The sequence below is a fragment of the Equus caballus genome, chromosome 31 (genome assembly GCF_041296265.1).
Source record: "Equus caballus isolate H_3958 breed thoroughbred chromosome 31, TB-T2T, whole genome shotgun sequence".
NCBI lineage: Eukaryota > Metazoa > Chordata > Mammalia > Perissodactyla > Equidae > Equus > Equus caballus.
This window is the reverse complement of record NC_091714.1, coordinates 13,318,839-13,339,960: the sequence shown is the minus strand read 5'-3', so window position 1 is coordinate 13,339,960 and position 21,122 is coordinate 13,318,839. Positions and strand designations below refer to the sequence as shown.

At 38.2% G+C, this 21,122-nt stretch overlaps 1 protein-coding gene across 7 annotated transcripts in view; it reads right to left on the bottom strand.

Annotated features, from left to right (window-relative positions):
• Window positions 1-21,122, bottom strand: part of IPCEF1 (interaction protein for cytohesin exchange factors 1) — a 171,897-nt gene that overhangs the window by 93,936 nt on the left and 56,839 nt on the right. For all 7 annotated transcript variants that reach the window (XM_005608172.4, XM_023632939.2, XM_005608171.4 and 4 more), the window contains one exon: window positions 14,536-14,579. The gene's annotated coding sequence lies outside the window, so the exon portion shown is untranslated. The remainder of the gene's footprint in view (window positions 1-14,535; window positions 14,580-21,122) is intronic.

Sequence of the window (21,122 nt, the reverse complement as noted above, 5' to 3'; positions counted from 1 at the left end):
TTAAACAGAAACTCTGATGATTAAAATCATTTTCAACACCACTAAAGTACTGTGATACATCAGCTGAGGAGACTGGCTCTTCCTTACACTTCCTTCTTGCGTTCCCACATAAGCTGCCAGTCTTGACGATCAAGGCTTAGGCATAAAAATCCACAAATTTAAGGGGGAAGAAAACCCTTCTTTAAGCTAATAGTGTCAATTTCTACTCCCAAACAACCATTTTACCATAGTAACAAGCAGGTGACAAACTGTAAGAGATCCAGAACAATCTGGAAAAAGCTGCACCAAATGCAAATGGCCATTGGCCATGCCCCTTATGGAGGATCAAAGCTCCCTTCCGTCTCCAGACTGTTGGAGTCTCCTGCCCTTCTGTGGGCCTCCAGAACCTGAAACTTCAAGGATTATGGTCTGCACCCCAGCGTGCCCTTAGGGCTCAGGCAAGCAGGCGGGGTTCTGTCGATCACCCTCTGGGACCATAGCAGGCCACCGCCCACATGTGCCCTGTGCTTCTTGCTCCCAACTGAAGCGCTTTCCCTTCACAGCATGTGGGTTTGACCAGATGCTAGAAGAGCTCCAGGACTCATCTCTAATGAGACTAATTCAGTTCCCACAATTGTCTGAGATTCCAGGTGTCCAGCCCCCGTGAGTGATTTCTCCCACCAAACCTCCAGAATCCAGTCGAGCTAGCACGCTGACTTGTGGCTATTCAAATTATTTGTTCAAGCAGGGACCCCACAAAACATACTTGCACACACACACCCCAAACACACACAGATGCACACACACAAACACACCCTAGCAGCAGCTTTGTGACCAACGCAGATAAAACCTTCATGGCAGCTGCCTCCTCTCCAAGGCCAGTGACAGATGCAAAGAACTTCTAGGAGCCAGTCATTGTAACATCCCAACTAGCTGTGTGCTTAGGTCCAACTTAAGAAATTTGTGATCTAAACCCAAGGAGCCTCCTCAAAGGTTTGTATTAGCCCCAAGATGCTACATCATGTAGACAAAAGGCTCCAGGCCTACGATGAGGCCACAGGAAGCTTTGATAGCTACTAGGCAAAGTAGCAAATATTAGGTCCACTACAGGCTGCCCCACAAGCACACCCTGGTTCCCTACAATGGCAGCTACCACATAACAACCCTCGATTCCTAAGTTCACTTCACCCCAGCCTGTGGGGGTGAGAGCGGATACAGTGATCTAAACTGGGCCAGACAAGAATGGCAGATGACAGCTCTTACCTTTCTGCAATCTGCATCCCTAAATTTCTCCACATGGGTAATAATCTATCTTCTCTTTATGGAAGATAGTCTATTTTTCTGCTTGTGAAATCTGGACCAAGTGCACGCTGCTCTGAGGCCGTCAATCACCTTAACTCAGCTTTGCCAAGTGACCTTCCATTGAGCACTCTTTCCACACAAGTGAATAGGAATACCCCATGTGGCAGTGGTCTCTGCCACAGGGCCATCGCTGGCTGGAAGGAAGCCAGGAAAAGAAAAACTGCTATAAAAGCTGCCTGCTGTTTGTACTCGTTGCTCTGGAGTTGGAACCAAAATTCCTCTTTGTCTGGTTGGCTCTTTCGCTGGGAAATATCACTGTCATGGGCTTATGATTCTGAGTGGTAGATCCACGGCCCCATCAGGCAGGAGAAGTGGAGACCATCAGGAGCTGGACTGTCCTGCATAATAACAGGAAAGGCTGTCTTCATCGAGAATAGAGTGACTTCTCTTGGAGGCTCCTAGAACGCTATTCAGCAGAATTATTGTAAACTGTTTTCAGTTTTCACAGCAGCTCTGTAAGGTGGTATTACCTACATTTTTATAAATGAAGAAACTGACGTACTGAGTAGGTAGCTCTACTCGTTTACACAGCTAGCAAGTGACAAAGCTAGAACTGAACTCAGGTCTCTAGACTCCAAGCTCAGGGCCCTTTGCACATTAGCAGTGCTGTCTTTTATAACAATCTTTTCAAATTCTCCTTAGCAGCATGCTTAATTTTTCTGAAAACAGTAAATCTCATTATATGCTTACAGGATGAATGAGTCCAATAATTCTTGTAGACACTCTGGGCCAGGCAAACATTAGGCATCTAATAAATATCTGTTGACTTATATTGACCCTGCCTCTACTTTAGGACAAGTTGGAGTGGGTAAACTACTCCAAATTTGGATAATTCAGAAGGGGTCTTATGTGACTCATATAACTGGCACCTTGTACCCAAAGGGCTACTTGTGGGACTACAGATCAGCTGCCACCGGGTAATTTGATCAGCAAGAATATAGCTCCTAGAAAGAGACATTGGAGAGCCAAATGCAGCTTGTTTTGGAACTGAGCATCCTTGCCAAGGCTTCATTCAGAAATAATGTGGGCTGACTTCCTGGTCAGAATCCTAAATGGGCAGGCTATTGAATCTAAGGCTTCTGTTCGTATCAGTCGGCCAACAACCCTGGTGCTAGTACCCGAATTTTGCATCTGCATACAATTCTGAATTAATGTCTCTGAAATTTCTAAAGCAAGAGTGAGAGATGTAGCCCAGACATATATATTTATTCTTTAGTAAGAACTATTAAATTACAGCCATCCTTAAACATTCCCAAACTGAGACATTGTTGACAGAACCCGTGTAAACTACCACCTTCAGGAATAGATTAGCTTTCTCTGAAATCATATTATGTATGCAAAGAGACACCTAGTGGACAAACATGTAAGTACACTATTTGGCTTGAAACCAAAGACTGAAATATCCTTTGGTCTCCCTAATTTGACATTCTTTTGATTTCAATAGAGCATTTTTTAATTGCAAACCCATAAATCTAAGTTTTACAAAAGAATATTTTCTGTTTATTTCAAAAGGAACTTTTTGCTCTTTTATTTGTTTTTTAATTAGACTATCTTATTGCATGAAGTCCTGAGAAATAATATAAAAATTACAGAGTAGATTGTAATTAGCCAATCATATCAGTTCACCTTTCTCTGAACACATATGTGCTTATTTTTTGTTGTTTCCATCCTTTTATAGACTTTGCGTGTGACATTTTCCATTTGTCTTTGGGTTGTTTTATTCTTGCTTTTAATTAAGTAAAGCCAAAGGCTTTTTTTTTTTTTTCCAGCCTGCTTCCTGTGGTCCGCCCAGCTTCCTGTGGCCCACCCACTGTCTTCATTTCGCACTCTCTTTCTCTCTGACACCTCACCTACTCACTGTTTTGCACCTATCTCCTCACATTCAACTTACGTAAGCACCTGCTATCTTCCCATTGCCCTAGATAACTTCATCTAACCTCAAAAGTAAAAGTCTGTCATCACAAAAAATAAGAAATCATCTATTTTTTTCTTTCCTCTATAGTACTGAAATTTGAGTATGCCATAAGTTTAGATTAAGTGTTTTTTAATTAACTACATATGTCTAATTGCAACTTATGTGACCCCATGGACTCAAATTCATAGAATTTTAGATCTGAAAGAACGCTTGATCTAGGGAAAGACACATGACATTCACAAAGTCCAGTTACTCTGCGACTGCCATGCTTTAAAAAGCCGAGCCATGTGGATAGGCCCAGGAGAATGAAGCTCCATGTGGAGAAAGAGAAACCAAGGCTCCAGACACGTGGATGAAAAACAGACCATGGAAGCACATCTCTGTCCCAAACACTCCAGCTGAAACCATGTGGATCAGAGATGAATTGCCCATCCAAGCCCTTCCCAAACTTCTGCCATGGGCAAAACAAAGAAGCCCTTATCTGCCATTTTCAGTAGACAAGGTGGTCCTTAATTCCTTCATAGTATGCCCCATGGTGACATTTTGAAACCTTTTCCTTCAACATTAGGAATAAACGAAAGCACTCACTGTCTTTCAACAATATTGTATCAGAAGTTCTGGTAAAAAGAATAGTGACAGTTAAAATGATCAAAAAATAAGAAATCGACTCAATATTTCTAGATGATGTGATTTTACATTTGAAAAAATATCTCCATGAATTGTTAAAACCAGAAAGTGGACATAGAAGGATTGCTAGAGACAAGGACAATATGTAAAAATCCGTAATATTTCCACATACCAGCAACAAAGAGCATGAAAATATAATTTTTAAGAAGACACCTATATGGCAACATTATAAAATTCCACATATGTTAGAATGAATCCAACAAAAGACATGCAATACTTTTATGAAGAAATAGATACAACATTATTGAAAGAAACTAAGATCTAAATAAATGAAAGGATATATCATGTTTATTAATTGGAAGAGGAGATTGTAAAGATGAACATGGTTAGTGCTTTGATTCTTTTGCTATTAATTTTTTTATTCTGTAGTCATGAAGATATTATCCTATCTTTTCTTCTAGAACTTCTTTTGTTCCTCCTTTCGTGTTATATCTGCAATCTACTTGAAATTGAATTCTGATTATGGTTTCAAATAAAGATCAAGTTTCATTTTTTAAATTCATAACCAATTGTCTTGGTATCATTTACTGAAAATACTGTCATTTCCTTATTGGTTCTAATCATAAAAGAAAAGCTTGATAAGTTGGAACACACTCAAATTAAAAATGTCCATTCAGCCACAACTAAAAGGATTTGCAACTAAGATATACAACTATGTACCAGGGGGGATTTGGGGAGATAAAGCAGGAAAAAAAAAAAGATTGGCCACAGTTGTTAGCCCAGACGCCAATCTTTAAAAAAAAAAAAAAAAAAAGCTTTAAAAAAAATGTCCATTCACCAAATGACAACATTAGAGAGTATAAAACCAAGCAACTGATTGAGAAAAAATATGTACAACACATATAACCTAGACAAGGCTTTATTAAGAATAATATAAGAATGTGTTAAGACAAGAATGTATTAAGAACTCCTGTAAATCAATAAGAAACAGGCAGAAAACCTAAGAGATAAATGAGAAAAGACTCAACAGCCATTTCACAAAGGCGGACAATTAGCCAATATATGTGTGAAAAGGTGCTTAACCTCATTAACAGTTAGGGAAATGCAAGTCAAAACTGCAAAGAGACACCATTAAACACTCACCAAAATCGTGAAATTTTAAGACTGACAATACCAAATGTCAATCACATTGTCGAGCCAGTGAAGACTCTCAGACACTGCTGCTAGGAGTGTGAATTAGGGCAGCCAGTCTGGCAAAAAAAAAAGCCAGTTTGACAGCGCCAGCTAAAGCTCATCACACGCATAGTCTATGTCCCATCAATTTCACTCTTAGGTGTCGGTTCATCAGATATGCACGCTCACGTACACTGAAAACACACATAAGAATGTTTCTAGCAGCTTTATTAATAATAGCCGAATGTTAAAAACAACCCGAATGTCCATCAACAGGAAAGTGGATAAATAAATTGTGGTATGTCACACAAAGCAATACGACTTGGCAATAAAAAGGGAAAAACTACTTGTACCCACAGTCACATAACATGGAGAGAAAGAAGTCACACACAAAAGAATATAAGCTTTATGATTCTGTTTATATAAAAAAATACAACAGGCAAAACTAGACCATAGTGTTCAGTGAAGTACACTTGGGTCATAAAATCATAAAGGATTGCAAGGAAATAACGACCTCAGATGACAGGAAAGTGGGTGCCTTTGAGGCGAAAGCAGGGATTGTTTATTGGAAGAGGCACAAGAAGGGATTTTGGGGTCTCCACAGTATTCTATTTCTTGACTCAAGTAGTAGCTACAAGAATTGATGCTTTGCAATAAATCATGAAGCTATACAAATTTGTTTCGTGCACTAATTCATAATGTATGTTATATTTGAGATAATGCATGCTATATTTCAAAATAAAAGTTATTCTAAAAAGCAAGATTTAGGGGCCAGCCCGGTGGCTCAGCAGTTAAGTGCACACGTTTCACTTCTGCAGCCTGGGGTTCGCCGGCTCGGATCCCGGGTATGGACATGGCACCACTTGGCAAGCCATGCTGTTGCAGGCGTCCCACACATAAAAGTAGAGGGAGATGGGCATGGATGTTAGCTCAGGGCCAGTCTTCCTCAGAAAAAAGAGGAGGATTGGCAGGAGTTATCTCAGGAATAATCTTCCTCAAAAGAAAAAAAAAAGCAAGATTTAGCAATATGTTATCTAAAAGAAGAAAACCAGAAAAAAAAGAGATGGAAACAGATAGCCAGGCAAATATAAACCAAAAGAAAGCTGTGTTGACAATTTTAATATCTGAAAATATAAAATTCATAGCAAATACATATAATGGAGAAAAAGATTATAAATTGATAAAACAATAAAGTCAGAAAATATAACCTTCGTAAACATATAAATATATTGCCTCAAATATATCAAGCAACCAGAACTCATAAAACTAGAAAGAGAAATCAATAATTCAGCAATTGAAGATGGTAACACACATCTCTCATAAATAAACAGCTTAAGACTACAATAGGTAAATAGAGATGCAGATGACTCAAATGACACAACTTAGTAAATTCAGATACTCAGAACTGTATAGTTGAGAAACAGAGAACATACACTCGTTTACAGCATACACGGTATATTGTCAAAAATTGAAAGAGTACTGTATTACAGAGGACACCTTGATAAATTTCACAGAATCAGTTCACCACAGATTATGTTCTCTGACTATAATGCATTAATTATAGAGTTTAATGATGAAAATATAGCTTTAAAAGTCTGTATGTCTAGAAACTAAATTTCACACTACTAAAAAAGTTTTGAATCCAGAAGGAAATCAAATGAGAAACATTTAGAATTTATCACAATTGAAAACACTACACGTCTGAATCTTTAGAGTACACAACTACAGCATCTTTAAAAGAAAATGCATACTTTAAATACATTTATCAAAAAACAAGAAGGAATGAAAACAAATAAGCAAAGGGTTCAACACATGAAATTAGAAAAATGGCCAAATAGCAAACCCAAGGAAGAAATAGTAAAAAATAAGGCAGATTCTCGCGCTATTCTCCTCTAACACGGACCCTCATCTCTCGACGCTCACCAGAAGCATCTTTCACTGGAGATTTATGAACTTTTGTCTGACGAGTTCCTTTACTTCACGGAATTGCTTCTTCCCCTGTGTGGCCTGTCAGTCATACAGTCCCACCTCCCCGACACAGGAGCCAGCGTGTGGCTTAGGCTGGCCAATCATTCATACATTCATCAAACGTGTATTGACTGACCATGTGCCAGGCACAGTTTTAAAGCCTGAAGATTCAGTATGGAACACAATAGTTAAAAAGTCCTGCCCTCATGGGATTTACATTTCATGGGGGAAGACAAACAATTAACAAGATAAATAAGTAAAATGTATAGTATATTAGATGGAAATAAATGGAGAAAAATAAAACAGAGGAGAGTGTTATAGAGGTTCATAATTTTAAATGGGTGGGTAGGAATGGTCTCACTAAATAACTGACATTTGAGTAAAGACCTGAAAGAGGTGACAAAAAGGCCTGTGGCTATTCAAGGGTGGAGCAATCAGGCTTAGAGAACAGCCCACGCAAAGGACTGAATTGGAACTGGGAGTGTGTCTGGCATGTGAAAGGCATAGCAAGGAGGGCAGCATGGCTGAGGCTGAGTGAGAAGTGGGGGGAGAGTGGTGGGAGATGAGTTCAGAGGTGTTACAGGAGGCGAGATTACACAGCTCATGGGTGGTCTTTTAAGCTATTCTTGAAGACTAGCTTTCCTTGATGTGAAACAGGCCAGCTTCGTAGGGTTTGATCTGACAAACATGTTAATAGCTCTGTCTCCAGCATTGAGAAGAGACTGAAGGGAGCAAGGACGTGAACTGAGAAAGGAGTTAAGAGGATACTGCAGGAATCCAGAGATGTGGTAGTGTCTTGGACCAGAGTGGTAGCAGTAGAGGTGATAAGAAGTCAATGGACCAAAGTACTTATCACCTTTGCCTCAACGGCCCATTCAGAAAAGAGTAAAGGAACTAAGTCAGGCTAATCAGGAAATTCTGCCTGAAGTATGGAGAAAGAGACTTGTTCTTATTCTGGGATTTCAGCCACGAATGCAATGCAAACCTGGAGTTGGCAGCAGCCATCTTGGTCACCTGGTAGAGAGAACAGAGAATGAAACCAAAACAGCAGGAAGCAGAGCCCAGAGAGAGAGGAAAAGAGAAATTTTCCTATGCCACAAAATGCTGAACTAGACATATTTAAAAGGATGTACACCTGACTATGTCTTGTGAAATTTCAGAATTTCAATGGTATACAGAGAATTCTAAAAGTTTACAGATCAGATAAAACAGTATTATCCACAAAGAACAAGAATAAGAATGACATCAGGTTTCTCATTCGCGACATGGGATTTTAAAGGATATTGGAGCAACGCCTTAAAAGTTCTGAGTGAAGATAAATTTGTACATAAAATGCTGTACCCAGTGAAAAATAGAAATGGCAAGCAATAGGATGTATTGGAGTATATGAGGAAGCCATTTGGTATAAACCTAATTCGGCCTGACTGTTTTTTCCAAAAGGGCCTGACTGAGGTCATTGAGCATGCATTGTATATCTGCTTAGACATTTAGAGATAAAGGTGCAACTTCCCTCCCCCTCCCAACGTTGGCATCTCCTTAAAGATTAAGCATCTTTCCTTAGGCTGGGAACTGATTGCAGGGCTCATCTGTGACTGCCCAGCTCGAGGCAACAGACCTGCCACTCTGCAGGGTTCACTGAGACAGCAGACCTATCTGCCGTTTCCATCAATGGCTGTGCCGACAGAGCAGCCTCGTGACTATTGTAAAAGGGACATTTCAATCATATGTGAAACATCCTCTTTGAGGGTATATAACCACCCTGTATACCCCCACTTCTTTGGAGTGCTCTGTTCCTTTGTGGAAAGACTCTCCCAGGTTATAATCCTCACATTTTAGCTCAGAATAAACTCACCCAAATTTTCATTTATAGATTGGTTATGGATTATTTTCGTCAACACCAGTCAAACACACATCAATTAGGAGAGCAAAATAAGGACATTTTCAGACATGTTTATTCCTCATGTACACTATATGAAAATATAGTTTGATAACATACTTCAATAAACTGACAAAGAAATTTAAGGAGAAAAACATGAGATACAAGAAGGAAAAGAAACATGAGATTAAGATTGAGGGAAAGTTGAGCATATAATGGTAAAAAAAAAGAATGTCTGAAATATATTTAAAACAATCTATTAAAGTTGTTCTAAGTATTAAAAAAAAATTGTTCTAAGTATAGTTTCGTGTTGCTACTTCAATATCCCATGAATTGATTTTGCAATCAATCTTCACTGTATTAGGAGTTACATTTAATTTCAAGTTATGGTTTTATAGAAAAGAAAAATAAATAATAAAATACTATTAATAATACAAATAAAATCTATAGATATATAGACATGTGGACATATGAGGGCCATTTTTTCCGTTGTTGATTATATCTATACCTTCACTAATTCCTTCTCAATAATCCTTGTTTTACTTATTCCTACCTAAAGTCAGCAAGCAAAACATGTGAAATTAATTTAAAAAGATTAAAATAACTTACCTACCTAGGAAAACATAAGGAATTATAAATGCGACTAATTTAGGGAGGAAAGTTGTTTTGTAGAGATGCCTAATGCAAGAATTTCCAATAAAATTTATCAAAGAAGAAATTGCTGGTGCTCACTAAGTCTAGTTTTTCTCTCTTCTCCAGGCCATCTGGTAAACCTCCAGCCCCATGTCATTAGGAGAAGCCGTGTGACTAGTTCTGGTCAATGGGCTCTGGCTGGAGGTAACGTGTATCACTTCCAGTCTAGAGAAGAGTACAGGTGCTCCACACTCTCTCTTCCCCTCTAATGGCAAACCCTGAAGCTCCCTGTTGCCATGGTGATGCCATAAGGTGATGGAGCTTCCATCATCTGTACCTGATTGACTGAGTGCCCTGAGTGACCATGTGGAGTAGAGGCACCCTCCCCTTCTCATGTCAAGCAGCACGGAACATATAGTGTGAATAAGAAATGAAAGTGTGCTGTGTTAAGCCACTGAGATTTCAGGGTTAATTAGCTACCAAAGTGTAGCCTAGCATAGCCTGATAAGAGCTCCTTGTGCCTCACTAATTATTATCACTACTGGTTTTTTTTTTTTTTTTTTGGTGAGGAAGATTTGCCCTGAGCTAACATTTGTTGCCAATTTTCCTCTTTTTGCTTGAGGAAGATTGGTGCTGAGTTAACATCTGTGCCAATCTTCCTCTACTTTGTGTGGGATACTGCCACAGCATGCCTTGATGAGCGGTGTTAGGTCCATGCCCAGGATCTGAACCTGCGAACCCCAGGCCTCCAAAACAGAAGATATGAACTTAATCTCTACGCCACCAGGCCGGCCTATCCTTGTGTCTCACTAATTATTAACAAAAGTTTTTTCTAAATTTCTTTAAATTATGTTTAAGTTATTCCTGTGTAAAGTAAACTGACATAGACCTAAAGTAGTCTATCTTCTTTTTGAATACTTTAGGTAGAAGGTGATTTTATTAGGAAAGACATTGCCATTTTTACTGAGAATAAGAAACTAAGGGGGAATGAAATGTCTGGCAACAAAACATTTTGTTCCCTGAGTAAGAGTATTCCTTTTTCCCCTTCTCCTCACTCTCTACAAATAATAAATAAAAAAATTGAGGTGGGGGGAAGTGCTCCATTAATTTGTGGAAATCAACTCAAAAGATTTTGAGATTTTTGGCTAATACCTATCAGTTCTGGAATTGGATTCTGTCCCTTAGAAAGCTATATCCATATTTTTGAACCAAAATTTAAGAAAACACAAATATTATTAACCAGAAAAAATAATAGCTCAAATGTTAACTTGCCTTCCCAATAATTTGAAAAGCTTGAAGACTCTGTTTCAAAGAATAACCTCTGTATAAGTATTTCTTCAGCTAACCAAATCTCTCTTTGTAATCCAGTTGTTCCCATTCCTGTTCACACTGATATATTTTGTGCAGAAAAATTATGAGACTTCAAGAAGAAAACATATGTGATCATTTATTCCTTCACTGCCAGCACTGCCAGGATTTTAACATAGAGTTTATTCTAAAATAAGCTAAGAAATCTTTTGAGTCCAAGTTGTTTTTCCATTAGAGGTATAAGACTTGGCCCCACATGTTTCTGTTCTGGAAAATTCTATTGACATTCTGAATCACCTGGTAACATAAATTAGCATTAAGTAGGTCTTAGGACATAACTCTTACAGGCACAGCAATAAAAAAAATAGGAAAAATATAACCTAGTGTTCAAAAAGTAGTCACATAAAACTTCACAATATTTACTGCCCAGTAGGAATATGTCAAAATAATTAGACAAGCATTCTGTACTTAAGAATTTTGTGAAGACTCTTGGTAGGAATGTAAAGTGGTACAGCCAATGTCGAAAATAGTATGGTGCTTCCTCAAAAAATTAAAAATAGAATTACCATACAATCCATCAATTCTGCTTCTGGGTATATACCCAAAAGTATTGAAAGCTGGGTCTTGAAAAGATATTTGTACATCTATGTTCATAGCAGCATTATTTACAATAGGTAAAGTGCGGAAGCAATCCAAGTGTCCATTGATGGATTAATTGATAAGCAAACTGTGGTGTGTGTATCCACAATGGAATATTATTCAGCCTTAAAAAGGAAAGAAATTCTGCAATATGATACCACGTGGGTGAACCTTGAGGACATTATGCTAAGAGAAATAAGCCAGTCACAAAAAGATAAACATTGTGTGATCTCACTCATAAAGTACTTAGAATAGTCAAAATCATAAAAACAGAAAGTATAATGGTGATTGCCTGGGGCTGCAGGGGAGGGGAGGATGGAGAGTTATTTTTCAAAGGGTATAAAGTTTCACTTATACAAGATGAAAAGAGTTAGGCGGATGGACGGTGCTGATGGTTGTACACCAATATGAATGTATTTAATACTATGGAACTTTACACTTAAAGTTCAGATGTTTCAGATGGTAAGTTTTATGGCATGTGTATTTTATCACAATAAAAAAAAGTGAAAAGAAAATTCTGTGAAGAACTCAAAATAATCACGGGGTCAGAAGTTTAGGCATGTGTGAATGAGAACTAAACATGAACTCTTTGCTCCTGCTGCACACACTTGGACTAAGAACTATGCCTATATCAGAGTGACTATATAAGCAAAGGTCCTTTACTATTACTTAATGACATTGGTAAAGATGAAAATTACTAATATGCTTTGACACCAAGTTGGAGGACATTTTATTATCCTAGTAGCAAGTTCCAGACTTTCTCTTGGGTAAACGTCTAGCTTTGCTATAAAAATACCATAATAAGCCTCTTTGTTGTAAAGCCTGAGATCCAGAAGTGTTGGCATGTATGCAGAAAGACCTGCGTGAGACAAGGAGAGGAAGATGAAGATGGAGCCTGGAAAATGGAGGAGAGCAATATGATAGAAGAAGCGGCACTCACAATGTTGGTATAAGTAGAAAGTAGTAGAGAGTCTAAACTTTGCCTTCAAGTTGGCTTCAGATGGAACCAAGACGGTACATAGGATACCTGAAGAAGTAAGATGGGAATTCATAGAAATCATTGCCAGATGCACTCCACTCTTTAAGAGTGGCCATAAATTTGAGGGATTGGTAAAAATGCATAAAAATCTCCAAGAGTCACAGATGCCCCAGCTGATGACAATATCATTCATTCAACACCATTCATAACTAACATTTATGGAGTGCCAAACTATATACTAGATATTGTTCTAAGAGCTATATTCATATTAACTCATTAAACCCTTGCACCAGCTTTATAAGGTACTATTACTATCACTATTCAACAAGTGAGGAAAGTGAGGCACATAAGGGTTAAGTAATGAGTCTAAGGTCAAATAGCTAGTAAGTGTCAGAGACAAGATTCAAATCCAGGCCATCTGAGTTCAGAGCATGCCCTCTTCCCCACTATGCTCTGTCTCTGATTTTGTTCAGGGTAAGAATTTCTATAATGCTTAACAAGACTCAAATTATCAAATTCAGTCATTGGTGACACAGCTAGTATCATTTTCCATAAGAAGTATCAAGTTTTATATTACAAGAGACTATAGAGTTCATCTATCTAACCCAGTCTTTCAATCAGTGAAAAATTCTCTCATAACACACCTTTTTTTAATAACAATCCAGGATCTTTCTAGACACCTTTTACGATGGGGAGGCCCCTAATCGCAGGATCAGAAGTGTTTTACTAGAAAAGGTACTTGTCAGCTTTTGAAGATGGTAAAAATCCACCCATTTTTGTCAACACCGTAGGGACACCAGTTTTGTAAACCATCAATTAAAAGTTTGAGTATGAAAAATGTCACTTAAAATTGTCAGTGACACATCAAATGTTGTGGTCAATAAAGCATTCTTTACCATGGAAGGCAATGTAGGAGTCTTATTACCTGTCATACAGTCTGTCTCATCAATAAATGGATGCCTTTAGTCCATATATGTTGAGACAACAGGAATTTATGTATGAAGACATCTAAATGGGTACGGTGTGCACCAAAACTAATTTTTTTGTCAGTAAATTAGACAATTAGGACAATGGATTTTCACAACTACAGAAGGAAAGAGAGAAGGGCAATGGTCACCAAAAAGGACAATGGTGACTAATGGGTCATGAGCAATGTTTCAGACAGTGGCAAGATCATTGGAAGGAGGAGAAAGTACATACTGGGGAGAATAGCGATTATTATTATTATTGTTTGGCTCATAGAAAAATAATAGCATTTAAATTAATACGCTAATATTTTCTGAAAATTTACCAGAATTTCAGTTATATCCATAGAGTCACAAAAGATGTGTCCTTGACAGATGGCTGTGAAAAAAACATGTCCCTTGCATTCTCCAGCAAGTTTAGAATTGTATTTCATCTTAAAAAAGAGTTAAACCAAAAAAGAGGTGGATGTCCTAGTCAGGAGCTAAAACATAAGTCTTTTTAAATCATTTTATATTAATAGAAACTCAAAGGAATTTGGGAAGAATTACATGCATATTCAAAGAACTCCAATCTGGTCTAGATCATTTAGTGATGAAATTTAAAGGTGGAAATATCTTAAAATTGCTTTACTTTTATATTATAATTATTAAATATAAATATTTTATTTTAATTATTAGTAAATTTAGATCAGTAAGTGTCCCATTTCTAGAGAATTCCATTTACATCTGGGCTTCTAAATACACAATTACTTACAAAATAGATTCTTCACATATTTATTGTTCCACGGTACTTTCATAGTTATGGTATGCTCCTCATCACCGAGGAGCTCAACAAAGATAATTCCGTAAGTAAACTTCTTTACTAAACAACTCTACCACTGAAAAGTTATTACTACCAAGAATCCATTTTCAAGGGAAATCCAGAGGGCCAAATATAGTTGCTTATTTATCAATACTATTAGCTTCCCTCTGCACTAATCCTAGCCTAGGGCTAAACATACCTAGGCTATTATAATTTGATTCACAAATTGCGATAACAAAGTAGAGTGCTGGCCCTCCAGGTCATAAATATCACTAAAAGGGAGAATTTTGAGGAATATCAATTACTTACCAAAAAGCTGTGTGCTTCCTCCTTCCAGTGCTGTTGTTTCCGATCTGTACAAAAAAAAGACAAGACAACGGGTCAGGAGACTTCTGCCTGGACTCAACTGCCCAGGAGGAAGTCAGAATCCTACCATATCAACCTCAAGAAGAGGCAACAAAACAATAACGTGGTCCTTGTGACAACTGCCCTGTGTCTTGCCTGGAGATGAGACAGGAAGTTCTATCTCATAGGAAAGAAGATGAACTGGGTAGTAAATGAGCAGGAAATCATTAAACTGAGATCCCCTGGAATTGAATGTTTTCTAAAAGATACAGCGAAAAAAATGTTCTAACCTCATTGAACACTCCTCAAGATACATTTTTACTTTGCTTTTAAATACTTTGAAAGATGTGTACATGAATTTAGAACTTCCATCTGTTTTCTTAGAATTTTGCCAGTTGGAAAACGCCGCAAGTTAGTAACAATAACCTCACTTATTGCCCAAGTTGTAAGTCAAAAACATCAGATTTTTTAAAGACAATATTTTTAGAGAAGTTTTAGGTTTACAGTAAAATTGAGAGGAAGGTACAGAGATTTCCCATATACATCCTGCCCCCACAAACGCATAGCCTCCGCCATTATCAACATCACTCACGAGAATGGTACATTTTTTTTTTTATCAAAGATGAACTTACATTGATACATCATAATTACCCAAAGTCCATAGTTTACCTTAGGGTTCACTCTTGATGTTGCACAATCTATGTGTATGTACAAATGTATAATGGAATATATCCATCATTATAATATCATACATACTATTCTCACCACCCTAAAAGTCCTCTGTGCTCTGCCTATACATGTCTTCCCACCCTCACCCTCAGCCCAGAAATCACTGATCTTTTTATCTTCTCTGTAATTTTGCCTGTCTCAGGATATCTGATATTTGGACTCATACAGTATGTAGCCTTCTCAGATTGATTTCTTTCACTTAGTAATATGCATTAAAGTTTCCTTCACATCTTGTCATGGAATGATAGCTAATTTCATTTTAGCACTAAATAATATTGCATTGTCTGAATGTACCCCAGTTTATTTATCCATTCATCTACAGAAGGATATCTTGGTTCCTTCCAAGTTTTGATAATTATGAATAAAGCTGCTATAAACACCCATGTGCAGATTTTTGTGTGGACATAAGTTTTCAACTCCTTTGGGTAAATACCAAGGAGCATGATTGCTGAACTGCATGGTAGGAGCATGTTTAGTTTTTTAAGAAACCACCAAACTGTCTTCCAATGTGGCTGTACCATTTTGCATTCCCACCAGCAATGAATGAGAGCTCCTATTGCTCCAAATGCTCACCATCATTTGGTGTTGTCAGTTTTCCAGATTTTGGCCATTCTAATAGTTTAGTGGTATCACATTTTGTTTTAATTTGCCCTTCTCTGATGACATATGATGTGTAGCATCTTTCATATGCTTATTTCCCATCTGTATACTTTCTTTGGTGAAGTGTCTGTTAAACTCTTTGGCCCATTTTTTAATCAGGTTGTTTTTCTTATTGTTGAGTTCTAAGAATTCATTGTATATTTTGGATAACAGTCCTTTATCAGATGTATCTCTCTTTTTTTTTAAAGATTTGCATCTGAGCTAACAACTGTTTCCAATCTTCTTCTTTTTTTTCCCCCTGTTTTTTCTCCCCCAATCCTCCCAGTACATAGTTGTATATTTTTAGTTGTGGGTCCTCCTAGTTGTGGCATGTGGGACGCCACCTCAATGTGGCCTGATGAGCGGTGCCATGTCTTCACCCAAGATCTGAACCAGTGAAACCTTGGGCTGCGGAAGGCAGAGTGCACAAACTTAACCACTCAGCCATGGGGCCGACCACCCAGACGTATCTTTGGAAAATACTTTCTCTCAGTCTGTGGCTTATCTTATCATTGTCTTGATATTGTCTTCTGCAGAGCAGAAGTTTTTAATTTTAACAAAGTCCAGCTTATCAGTTATTTCTTTCATGGATTATGTCTCCAATGTTGTATCTAAAAAGGTTTTCTTGATCTCATGTCAAGATGGCAGTGTAGATGGACTCTGAACTCACTTCCTCCCATGGACACAACAAATTTGCAATTACTCTTGGAATAATTATCCCTGAGAGAGAACTGCAAACTGGATAAAAAGAACCCCCACAAGAAGGGACAGTACTGACTGAGGTGGAAGAGGCAGAAACTCCTTTCTGGAGAGAAAAAAATCACCTTTGACCCACAGCACTTCACAGCCAGCCAAGAGCATTCTTAAGGTATGAAGCCTTCCCTGGAGAAGTGGGGGAGCTGAGCAGGAGAGCTTTACCACAATAAGTTGCTTTTGAACTCAACATGATCGAGACAAGTGTCATAGTAACTGGGTTTGCTGGCTATTAACAACAATGGAGGAATACTCCCAGAAAAGCTATTGGACATAGAGGGAGAAAGCCTGCTCTTAAAGGGCCCATGCACAAATTCACCCATTTCGGAAAACAACCTAAAATCAGCAGGAAGAAAAGTGCACAATCCTTTGGTGAAAGAGACTCATTTGATAAGCTGTGGGCACATCTCTGTGAGTGGGGAGACCTCCCCAGGCTGGGATGACCTCCACAGGGACTGAGACATTGGCAGCAGCCATTATTGTGACCTTGTACAGGCCTGCTGACACAGACACTGGCAGATGTCACTGAGTTATTCCCCTGGCCTGTTACCACAGGAGTCTGCCCCAGCCACTACAGCACTGATTTAATTCAGCTCAGCTAGGGCAGGCAGCCCACCCTAGGGACTGGCCTCACCCAACAGCAAGCCCTTGGGCAAGTTGTGGACCCACATAGGTGAGGTGCCTGGAACCTCTGCAGCCAGGCAAGTGGGTCCACCTCTGCAAGGAAGGACATGTGCAAGGTGTGGGCCTGTGTTGGTGGAGTGTGCAGGGCCTCTGCAGCAAGGTGACTGAGTCCGCTTCAGTAGGTTGGGGCATGCACATGAGGTAGGACTGTGCTGACAGGGCGTGTGGCCCTGTGGGTTGTGGGGCTTATCAGCTGCAGCAGACTTCTGCTTCTCAAACAGTCAGATAGGGGATTGGCCCCACTTTCAAAAGACTGAAACAATTGGGTTTTCCCATGCCTGGGGCTGGCCCCACTCAGCTGCCCTCCTGAGAGAGCTAAGAACAGCCTTGCAGGCTGGAGGCCTATAGCAATTGTAAGCCCCTGAGCCTAGCAAGCATCCTCAGTGGGGGTCTACTCACTTAACAGAAAAACTGCAAGAGGAATGTGTTATTAGACCTTGCAGCCAACTACGCTGGGGCTCTTCATGCATGATTAAGTGACTGAAGGGACCAGAGCAGCCATAGGCATCTGAGCATTACAATAAGCCAGCCAGGGGGACAGTCTAGCCTCCCTGGGCACCTTCAGCAAGAGCAACCCTGCCACAACAGAAGGACACACATAGCCCACACAGGGGACACTCCTAGAACATTTGGAACTGGTGACAAGAGGGAAGCACACTGCTGGGCCTCATAAGGCATCTCTTACATAAGGCCACATCTCCAAGAATGGGAGACCTAGCTGACCTACCTAATACATAGATATAAGCACACAGAAAGAGCCAAAATGAGGAGACAAAGGAATACATTCCAAATAAGGGAATAGGACAAAACCTCAGAAAAAGAACTAAACAAAACAGAGATAAACAATCTACCTGACAAAGAGGACAAATTAACGGTCATAAGAATGCTCACTGATCTTGGGAGAAGAATGAATGAACTCAGTGAGAACTTCAACAAAGAATTGGAAAATATAAAAGAGAACCAATCAGAAATGTAGAATACAAAACTGGAAATGAAAAATTCACTAGAGGGACTCAATAACAGAGCAGATGATACAGAAGAATGTATCAGCAATCTGGACAAAAGACTAGAGGAAATCACCCAAAATGAACAAATAAAAGAACAAAGAATTAAGAAAAACAAGGACAGTCTAAGGGACCCTGGGACTGAGACAACATCAAGTGCACTAGCATCAGTATTATAGTTGTCTCAGAAGGAGAAGAGAGAGACAAGGGGCAGAGAATCTATTTGAAGAAATAATAGCTGGAAACTTTCCTAACCTAAGGAAGGAAACAGACATCCAGGTACAGGAAGTTCAGAGAGCACCAAACAAGATAAACCCAAAGAGGTCAACACCAAAACATGTTATAATTAAAATGTTACGAGTTAAAGATAAAGAGAGAACCCTAAAAGCTACAAGAGAAAGGCAACAAGTTACATATGAAGTAAACCCCATAATGCTATTGGCTGACTTCTTAGCAGAAACCTTATGGACTAGAAAGGAGTGGCATGACATATTTAAAGTGCTGAAAGGAAAAAACCTATAGCCAAGAATACGCTACCTGGCAAGGTTATCATTCAGAATGGAAGGAGAGATAAAGGATTTCCTAGACAAGCAAAAACTAAAGGAAGTTATCACCAAGAAACCAGTCTTACAAGAAATGCTAAAGGGAATTATTTAAGTGGAAAAGAAAAGACCACAAATAGTAATAAGAAAATTATTTTTTTAAAAAAAGCAATAAAATCACTGGTAAAGGCAAGTATACAGCAAATGTAGCAAAGCAACCACCTATGAAGCTAAGATGAAAGTCAAAAGACAAAAGTACTAAAATTATGTATTTCCATGACAAGAGGTAAAGGATACAAATGCACAAAAAAGAGGTAACATACGATATCAAAAATATAAAATGTGGGAGGAGAGGAGTAAAAGAGTAGAGCTTTTAGCAAGAGGTCAAACTTAAGAGACTGTCAACTTAATATAGATTGCTATATCTGTAGGTTATTATATATGAACCTCATGGTAATCACAAACCAGAAACCTATAAAAAGAAAAAAAATTAAGAGAAAGGAACCCAAACATAATACTAAAGAAAACCATCAAACCACAAGGGAAGACAGCAAGAGAAGAAGAAAGGAACAGAGAACTAAAAGACCCAGAAAAAAAGTAACAAAGTGCCAATAAATGCATTCTTATCAATAGCTACTTTAGATGTCAATGGACTACATACTCCAATCAAAAGGCATAGAGTGTCTGATTAGATAAAAAATCAAGGACCATATATATGCTGAGTACAAGAGACACATGTCAGACCTAAAGACACTCACAAACTGAAAGTGAAGGGATGGAAAAAGATACTCCATGCAATTGGCAAAGAAAAGAAAGCTGGGGTAGCAATACTCATATCAGACAAAATAGACTTTGAAACAAAAACTGTAACAAGAGACAAACAAGGGCACTACATAATGATAAAGGGAACGATCCAACAAGAAAATATAACACTTGTAAATATCTATGCATCCAACACAGGAGCATCTAAATTTATAAAGCAATTATTAACAGACGTAAAAGCAGAAATAGACCGCAACACAATAATAGTAGGGGATTTCAACACTCTATTTACACCAACGGATAGATCATCCAAACAGAAGATCAATAAGGAAACATTGGCTTTTAAATGGCACATTACACCAGATGGACTTAGTAGATATTCACAGAACATTTCATCCAAAAACCACAGAATATACATTCTTTTCAAACGCCCATGGAACATTCTCCAGGATTGATCACATATTAGGCCACAAAACAAGTCTTAATAAATTTAAGAAGATTGAAATAATACTAAGCATCTTTTCTGACTACAATGGTATGAAACTAGAAATCAACTGTAGGAAGAAAATCGGAAAAGTCACAAAAATGTGGAGATTAAACAAAATGCTACTGAACAACAATTGGGTCAATGAAGAAATCAAAGGAGAAATCAAAAAATACATGGAGACAAATGAAAATGAAAATACGACATGTCAAAATTTATGAGCTACAGAAAAAGCAGTTCTAAGAGGGAAGTTTATATCAATACAGGCCTACCTCAACAAACAAGAAAAACCTCAAATAAACTATCTAACAGTGCACCTAAAGGAATTGGAAAAAGAAGAGCAAGCAAAGCCCAAAATCAGTAGAAGTAAGGAAATAATAAAAATCAGAGCAGCAATAAATGAAATAGAGACTAAACAAACAATAGAAAAAAATAAAGGAAACAAAGAGCTGGTTCTTTGAAAAGATCAACAAAATTGACAAGCCTTTAGCTAGACTCACTAAGAAAAAAACAGAGAAGGCTCAAATAAATAAAATTAGAAATGAAAGAGAAGAAATTACAACAGATATCTCAGAAATACGAAAGATTATAAGAGAATACCACAAAAAGCTACATGACAACAAACTGGATAATCTAGAGGAAATGGATAAATTCTTAGAATCATACAACCTACCAAAAGTGAATCAAGAAAAAATAGAGAACTTGGATGGACAAATCACCAGCAAGGAGACAGCAGTAAACAAAAACCTCTCCAAAAATAAATGTCCAGGACCAGATGGCTTCCTTGGTAAATTCTACCAAACATTCAAAGAAGACTTATTACCTATCCTTCTCAAACTCTTACAAAAAATTGGAGAGGAAAAGAAGCTTCCTAACTCATTCTACAAAGCCAACATTACCCTCATGCCAAAACCAGACAAGGACAACACAAAAAAAGATTATAGGCCAATATCA